The sequence below is a fragment of the Tachypleus tridentatus genome, unplaced genomic scaffold (assembly GCF_004210375.1).
Source record: "Tachypleus tridentatus isolate NWPU-2018 unplaced genomic scaffold, ASM421037v1 Hic_cluster_2, whole genome shotgun sequence".
NCBI classification, from domain to species: Eukaryota; Metazoa; Arthropoda; class Merostomata; order Xiphosura; family Limulidae; genus Tachypleus; species Tachypleus tridentatus.
Window position 1 is genome coordinate 25,404,984 of NW_027467782.1, and position 7,604 is coordinate 25,412,587.

General features: G+C 36.0%; 1 long non-coding RNA gene across 9 annotated transcripts in view; it reads right to left on the reverse strand.

Annotated features, from left to right (window-relative positions):
• The window catches only part of LOC143242904 (uncharacterized), a 176,851-nt gene that overhangs the window by 24,663 nt on the left and 144,584 nt on the right, over positions 1-7,604 (reverse strand). The gene's annotated exons all lie outside the window — the stretch shown is intronic.

The window sequence follows — 7,604 nt, forward strand, 5'->3', positions numbered from 1 at the left end:
GCCCAACTACTTCCAGAACTCCTGTATTCTATACACACGACACACCCGTGCTTTACTTATGAAAACCACTTCACACGAAATTTAACAGTTGCAGCACAAATTACAAGGTTCAGCCACGCGAGTGGCAATGCCTCCCCTTATTACGCTTACATCAAGCATTTTAAGCTTAAATCTGTCATCCTTCTCATGAAAAAAAAATTAATAAAATATCTAATAAAATTGTTTGTTTTTCACAAATATTTCAATCTGTATGACTGAAAATATACCAATCACAAGAAGTAAAACATTGAACTACACGTGTTTATACTTGCTATGATTTCATCTACATTGACAATTTTATCCACTGATTAATTTTCAATTGATTAAGATAAGATATTCTTGCATTATTCTTTTGAAAAACATTAGGTACAAACTGGATTAGAAACACCATATGAAACAGCGTTCTTAAAGATGTAAAACTGTATTCTCACTCTCTTGCCAGTGGCGTGAGTCTCTTTGTTACTATGGTTTCTTCCATGAAAAATTGCCACTTGTAATTCTCAACGCAAGGGTTTTGGATTCTCTTTTGTTCGTTATGTATTTTATTTTACCCTACTTCTTTAGACCTGTAGATGGATTGGTTAACTGATGAGTCCAAGCTTATTGTGTCTGAAGCTAAAGTGTTGCTGAGTTAAACAATATGTAATGTTTGAAATTTTCAAATGTTGGTGGTTAAATTCTATAATTTTTTCGATTAATAGGCATTAATCACAATTATAGTTTCCTAGGCCTGTAGCACATTGACTGTAGATGCCCAATAACAATATTAATCTTCTCTCTTGGCGCGCTGCTTTTATATAAACCATGCGAAACTAGATTATACACCGAAGGTCGCTTGGCAAACGTATTGTCAATCAGTAGCATTACATACACACCTAGTACTTTGTTGATTCTTACGATCGAGAATCTTCTATTAATTTCGAGAACAGGCAGGACTTGTGAATTACACAGCCCACAGTAAACGTCATAAGAAAAAATAAAATTACATTGAAAGAAGCGAAGGTACTACACTAAATGTACAATAGTAAATCTGTTACAAAATAAAAACCGGTAACTCAAGTGAGACTGAATTACCTTTTGACGAGGAACGCCCGGCATGGCCAAGCGTGTTAAGTCGTGCGACTCGTAATCTGAGGGTCGCGGGTTCGCATCCCCGTCGCGCCAAACATGTTCGCCCTTTCAGCCGTAGAAGCGTTATAATGTGACGGTCAATGTGATGGTAAAAGAGTAGCCCAAGAGTTGGTGGTGGGTGGTGATGACTAGCTGCCTTCCCTCTAGTCTTACACTGCTAAATTAGGGACGGCTAGCACAGATAGCCCTCGAATAGCTTTGTGCGAAATTCAAAAACGAAAACAAAAATTGAAAAGGAACGGGTAAATAAAGAGAAACCTCAGAGTCAGAGCATGTTAGTGTTGTGTTAGTTGATGAAGTAATAATGACAAGGGACGTCTCAGTTAAAAACACTAGAAGTGAAGATAAGGACCCCAGTAACAAATAATATGTCAAATACTTTCCAAATGATATATGAGTAGAACCTTATATCATGCAGATGCTCAAGTAGTTGCATACAAACCCAAGAATGATGTGAATGAAAGTAGGTAATATTGCCTTTAATAACATAACAAACACTGGATAATATGATACTCTATTTATGAAGTTGTAATTACGTTAAGTAGGTTTGTTTCTTTATTTTGAATATTGCACAAAGCCATACGAAAACGATCTACGCCAGCTGTCCCTGATTTAGCAGAGTAAGACAAGAGGAAAAGCAACTCCTGGGGTACTCTTTCAAACGAATAATGGGATTGACCATAATAACGCCCTAAGAATGAAAGGGCGAACATGTTTAGTTAAATGTGGATTCGCACCCGTGACTCTCAGATTACGAGTCGAGTGCCCTTACCACCTGACAATGCCGGGGCACGTAACGTAGGATAAGTCATATATGTATATAATTACATAAGATTATATGTTTATCAAATAAGTTGTACAATATATTTTAAGAATAAATACTTAATAATTGTTTAGCTTTATTTGTAACATGAGAGTCACAATCAATTAATTTAAAGTAAACATTATGACAAATTTAATTACGAAACTCGATAGGGGTCGTACGCATTGTTTATAACTCATTGATGCAGAGATTATCGAGTGTCGCGTGTAGAGTACAGAAGACAGACGATTAGGTGTAATAAAGATAAATAATTTGGTTTGATGTTTCATAGCACAAAGCAACTAGACTATCTGCGCTAAAGATAAATAAATAGTGTGATTGGAATAGTAGAAGTAGAAAAACAGACAAATATTAGCAGACGAGATGTTACGAAACGGAAGTAGGCCAAAGAAAAGTAAAAAGGGAAGTTAATCGTCGTGGAAGGCCTTACGATTAATATAGGCCTAATAATTGATATATTATTGTGAGTATTGTAAAAGATAACGAAAATAATTTATTTCGCCAAAGAGAGAACTGAGCATATATTTATATTAAATCTTTTAAAATCAAATTTACAGCTTAACTTCAGTTTGACGTATCTTAAAAAACAAAAGGCCAGCTAAGCCTAAAGTTACCACTAACCAACGTAAGCCTTATCGAAAGAATCTGTTTCTGTTATGGCGAAATAGAAAATAAGAAATGTACTTCATTACAAAAAAAATATGATGAAATTTAAAAATACGAAGCGAAATTTAACGTTTACAAAACTTGCAGATTAAAATAATTGACACCAACCTTCCTAAAAATAAAAGTATACCTCCAGATCAAAAATCTCCCCAGTGGCTCAGCAGTATGTCTGCGGAATTGCAACACTAAAAACTGGGTGTCGATACCCATGATGGCAGAGCACAGATAGCCCATTGTGTAGCTTTGTGCTTAATACAAAACAACAACCAGACCAAAGAATCAACTATATCACAGAAGAACTTCAAATTAAAAATTTAAAACAAAGTATAAAGGAAATTTTCTGCAAAAAATGAATTGAATCCACGCAACAAACTTGCAAGTTTAGCTTCCTCTAAATATTACTATTATCATCATTCATACGTAAAATCACATACTATAAAGGCTTAACAATCAACTAAAGCAGCCCTGGATTAACCATTAAGCAAAATACGCACGTGATTAGGGCACCAATGGAAGGGTTTGTTTGTTTGTTTTGGAATTTCGCACAAAGCTACTCGAGGGCTATCTGTGCTAGCCGTCCCTAATTTAGCAGTGTAAGACTAGAAGGAAGGCAGCTAGTCATCACCACCCACCTCCAACTCTTGGGCTACTCTTTTACCAACGAAAAGTGGGATTGACCGTAACATTATAACGCCCCCACGGCTGGGAGGGCGAGCATTTTTAGCGCGACGCGGGCGCGAACCCTCGACCCTCGGATTACGAGTCGCGCGCCTTATGCGCTTGGCCATGCCGGGCCCCAATAGAAGGGAGAACCACAGAGATTTCCCCTTAGTTATAATGCCCTTACCTCTTTCACTTCCACACTTAACTTTGGTTGATTTTTTTTTTGTAATTGCTCTTACCTACCGTGCTTGACTTTACTCTGCATTGTTAAAAAAGTTTTCTTTGGCTCGGTTAGTGACTAAAGTTTCGAGAATCTACTAAACTATATATCTGAAGTAAGAAGTAATTGATTTGCGAAAGATTACTGTAAAGAGTCGTTCAAATGTTGATACAACTTCAGGTAAAAGATGATCATATGTTATGATGTCTAACCTTGCAGATGAAATATTTTTCTCAATCATTCCTTCTGCTGTGGCTATATATAAGAAATTTTCGGCAGTGGAACTGTTTTATCTTTACTGCTTTAATGAGTCACATCTGCAGAAACAAAACAAGAATACCACAGAAATATAAGTCAAACGAAATGGTAACATGTGTACAGAGACGTGGCTAGTTTAATGTTTTTTTTCGGCTTTGTTTTCGTGCCTTATATTTGGGTTATTGTCTTGTTTGTTTTAGTTTTATTTGCGTTAGTATTGCTTTATTTGTGTGTTTTGTAATATTTTTATAAGTGTGTTTTTCACTGAAGTTTTCTGAGCCGTTACGTTTTTGGCTTCAAATAGCTTGCTGTTAAAAAACCTTTGTTTGTGAGTACATTGTTTGCAATTTATCATACCAAGAAAAATTTTAGAAAGGAATGCTACTGTAGCAATGCCACCGTTCATATATTACATGTAACCTATAAGAGCATTTGGGCATGTATGCATACCCTTCTAATTATGTAATAATATAAGCAGATCTGAAGCTGAGATTTACTAAGGAGATACGTACAAGGGTGCCTTCTGGTGATATTTTTTTTATGAGACGAACGAACAATCCGAGACAGAAACACAAATACAACGAAGAGAAACTTTCAGGTGTAATTCAACTATTTTGTGACTATAAATTCAGTTCACTATGTGTTGTATTACATTTGAAAAGCTGGGAAAACAATTGAATGATCGGAGCAGTCTGAAGGCGATAATTCGACCTTTAGGTCAAATTACGTAAGACTTCGACATGTTCGATAACAAGGTTCTTAACATTGCTATGTTTATACCATACGACTAGTAGTAGTACAGTACTGTGGCACCGTGGTCATACGAAGATAATGTAAACTGCAAAATCAAGAAAATCAATTTAGGATTGAAAATGTGCATAAACTAAACAACTTCATGTGAGCAAGGTTAGTACTAAGTACTAGGCTTAACGTTAGTGGCCTCAGTTGCAATGTACAGGGTGGCCCATAAGTCCCTACCCATCCATATATCTTATGTATCCAGTGTATCTCGCTGCATAATATGCGACGCCATGTTCTGTGAGATATTTTCAAGTATAAATGGGTTACATCGGCCATATTTCTGTGAAAAAAAGAAACGAATATATAATACATGCGTAATTGAATATAACATAATAACATATGGATGGGTAGGGACTTACGGGCCACCCTGTATTAGCATTAGGCCTGACGTTAATGTCATCTGAGAACTGAGTGACAATAACGTTAAGCCTAAATACTGTAACAAGTTTAGTGTAAGTACACTGGAAACGCTACTGTAGCCTGGAATAATGAAGTGGACTAATCCCAGTGTAAGGCTGTCGTTTTGAATTTGCCTCGCATCCAGGCATGTAAGTAAAGTTTCAGACATATGCCTATTTCGTTGATGTATGGTTTGTTGGCTCATCTAAAGTCCCAGGTCAAATCTGAGCTCAAAAGAAAAGTTGAGGTTACAACTCATTCTTCAGATATTAGGATTAAGGTACTCTAGCCCAGGCCTAACCCAGTATTTAATAATTCAATGTGCAATACAGTTTACAACTGATTATATGTTATATATGTGTACTATTACAGAATGATTACTGTGTATATAGGCTACTACAGAATGTGTTGTGGATCACAAATTGTTTTGGAATACTTTTTGGCTCACAATGGATTTACATATTACCATTGTCATTGCTTCTGCAATCAGCTACCATAACAACAACCTTAATGAAACTTTTGCAATGACTGAAAATTAATTTTTCTAAAATGGATTGAGGCCAGTCATGAATGGTTATCAGAATACAGCAAGTCAATAAAAGTATTTATGAATTCATGTTTATGTGCTGATGGATCTGGACCCGAGGATAACTTTCTGACAGTCTTTGTCTAAATGTAGACCTAGAGTTTAGTATGTTTGACTGTCTTACGAATGTTTTTCTTTATAAATTTCAGTGTTTTTCTTATCATTATAACTATATATGATCCGTATTATTTTGTGTTTTTTTCTCTGTATATATTTCAGACTGCAAGATGAAACAAGTTCATTTAAGTGGTGCACAAAAAAGAAAAACTGGCAGAAAAGAACCAACAAAAGGCTTTGGATTTAGTGGCCAAGACTAGATAGCAGACTACTATTTGTTCACTGAACTTACACAACAAGATCTTCCAAATCAAAACCCATCTCTGCCATGAGAAGTCACTTGTACTGTATCTGACTCTGACATGATTAAAGTTGAACCAAGCTCCACATCTACAAGTACCACTTTGTCCACTTGAAGGTCAGAACATTATGATGACGTTGAGGTGTCACAGGCTTGCTCAACTGGAACAACTTTCACAACTGATCTTACTTTGCTTGTAAATTCTCCAGATATCTCTAGTGTTAATGTTGATGCAAGTTTCTCCACAAGACAGTTTGAAGTTGAAATAATTTCTGAAAATGAAAATTGCTGAACTATGGTAAAATGCTTCAGTCTAAAAAAGATGAAGAAACTAAAGCAAAAGATCCAGGGTTGTGGCTCGATTTCTCTGCTGCTGATGTGGCTTATTCGATTGTTTGTGGACCCACTGACTGTTAACACCACAATGGGTCATTTGTTAAATCTTGCTGGACTTTCAATAGTAGCAAACTAATGAAATACTGTTTGCAAAAAACTTTTCTTTGGGGTAAAAGCCAATGGTGAGTAATACAAGAGAGAATGGTTGTTGTATTCACTGTCGACTCTTTGTCCCTAAATTTTCCTCGTGTTTTGTTGAAAGAGAAGGGTTCAGTGACTGGCGAAATACTATTGTAATTGATCATCATTAAAGAAGCACTACTCACCGAAACTCTATGTTAACATACTTAACTTACAGACAAGGTTTAGGCTTGCAACAAGAGTTGGAAAAGAAATTAAAAGAAGAGTGCGATTACTGGGAACATGTCTTGGAGCATGCAATAGTTGTTATTTGTAATGTTAGCTGAACGTAGCCTGGCTTTTCACAGAACAGATGAAATTTGGTTCACTGCAGAATGGGAATTTTTTAGGGCTACATTAGCTCATAAGTCAGTTTGATCCAGTTTAGCAGGGCATATTTATAAATATGGAAATTTTGGAAAAGGAAATCCTTCATACTTGTCCAAACCGCCTATGAAGAACCCATTGAACCAATGGTTCAGAAGGTCTACACATTCGTTGTTGATGAAGTAAATTCTTCTTGTTATTTTAGCTTGTCAGTTGACTCGACGCCAGATCTATCACATATAGATCAGATAAGAGTTGAACTCGATACTTAAAAAATGGGCAGCCTATTGAATGCTTTTAACCTTTTGGAACCAAAAAAGTCAAATGACTGATGAAATGGCAAACCAGGTATTGCAGTACTTACGTGAACTTTGCAAACTTAATTTTACAAAATATAGGGTCAGTCTTATGACAATGCGCTGCTGGTTCATGTTAAGCGTTATAAAGATATGCAGCAAAGATTTTAGAAGAAAATAAGTTTGCCATATATGTGCCTTGTGCAGCCCATTCATTAAATCTGGTAGACCGAAGTTCTTTTCTACTGCTGTCAAGTGGTAATTAACTTTTCTCTACAATGTATTTGCTCTATACATATTTTTCAGCCTCAACCAGCCAGTGGAAAATTTTTAAAGCTTGCACAATTAAGCAGCACGTGCTTCCATATTGCTCTCATGTTTCCTCTCCTGCTTCGTTGATATTCTCGATAGCACTCTGATGATGTAATTTTTCCAGAATTTAGTCGAAGATAGTGCAGCTTCTTGTAATTGTAGTCTTTATTGCTTGAGAGAAAGTTCGCTTCAAATAATAAGTTTTAAAC